Here is a 1615-nt window from a genome sequence, read left to right as displayed (position 1 = left end):
CTTAACAGGGATCATCGTACATCGTAAATAACCAATTTTCATATAGAAAGACATATCATAGAAAAATGAAATCGAAAATATTCCGAGATGGCAAATATTCGGAGATGACTATGAAAACACCTCTCTGGATCCTCGAATTGAAAGAGAGATTGAGAGGGATCAAGAATCCTAATTCTCGCTATTTGGAATGGATCCAATTCTATTGAGTCTGACTCATAGTGATCATTTCTCTTTAGCAAAGAATGACCTTGGTTATCAAAGGATTGAACAACCGGGATCCATTTACTTATGATACCTAGTTGGCATTGATAACAAGGATCTAATGAATTATGAGTTTAATAGATCCTCTTTAGCAGAAAGACGTATATTCCTTGCTCATTATCAGACAATCACTTATTCCCAAACCTCGTGTGGGACTAATCGTTTTCATTTACCATCTCATGGAAAACCCTTTTCGTTCCGCTTAGCCCTATCGGGTATTTTAGTGATAGGTTCTGTAGGAACTGGACGATCCTATTTGGTCAAATACCTAACGAAAAATTACGATTTTCCTTTCATTAAGGTACGAGGGCTTCTTATTCCACAAGAACGAAAGCACCTTTTCATTCTTTCATATACTAGGGGTTTTTACTTGGAAAAGACAATGTTCCATACTAAAGGATTCGGGTCCATAACCACGAGTTCCAGTGCACTAGATCTTGTAGCACTTAGCAACGAAGCCCTATCCATTAGTATTCCACATAAGAAATCCATTCTAGAAAAAAATACAATTAGATTAGCTCTTCATAGACAAACTTGGGGTTTGCGAGCCAAGGTAAGATCGGCTCGGGATCATGGGACCCTTTTCTATCAGATAGGAGGGGCTCTTGTACAAAATAGACTTACTAAGTAATAACCCCATAGAATCTATCTATATAAAGATAAAGAGGCAATCGTGTCAGGAAGCGGGTTTTTCTTTGGCCAAAAGGTACTTCGAACTTGGAACGAGCATGAAGAGATTAACGAGACTTCTTTCTCTTTTGAGTTTTTCTGGCGGACCTGCCGCGCAAGATCTTTGGTCTTCCCCTGGAACCGATGAAAAAAAGTGGATCGCTTCTTATGTACTCGCTCAGAATGATTCTTCTCTATCTATAGTTCATGGCCTATTAGAAGTAGAAGGTGCTCTGGTGCAATCCTTACCGACAGAAAAAGATTGCAGTCAGGTTGATAATAGTCGAGTGACATTACTTCGTCGGTCCGAACTAAGGAATCTGTTAGAAATGTTTTGAAATGGATATTGTTCTCTCTTTGATCAGGGATTGCTATATGAAAAGAAGTGGAGTTTGAAAAAGGGAACGGAATGCTCAAACCGGAACTGCTAGAGGAACGAATTTTCAATAGCATAACTTGGGCTCCTAGAATATGGCGCCCTTGGGACAATCTATTTGATTGCAGGGTTTTGTTCCGAAGCAAAGATATCCGCGGAGGCCGGTTCGTTCGTCCTATTCTGATATTCAGGACCAAGAGGTACTGGATTCTCTTTCGGATAGGCCCTGAAAGGAGAAGAAAGGCTGAAATGCCAACGGACCTCTGTCTATTCTCTAATTCACCCGATCCGATAGTACCCGTTTTTGGA

Source organism: Aegilops tauschii, unplaced genomic scaffold (genome assembly GCF_002575655.3).
Source record: "Aegilops tauschii subsp. strangulata cultivar AL8/78 unplaced genomic scaffold, Aet v6.0 ptg000936l_obj, whole genome shotgun sequence".
NCBI classification, from domain to species: Eukaryota; Viridiplantae; Streptophyta; class Magnoliopsida; order Poales; family Poaceae; genus Aegilops; species Aegilops tauschii.
Note: the sequence above shows the minus strand (reverse complement) of the source record.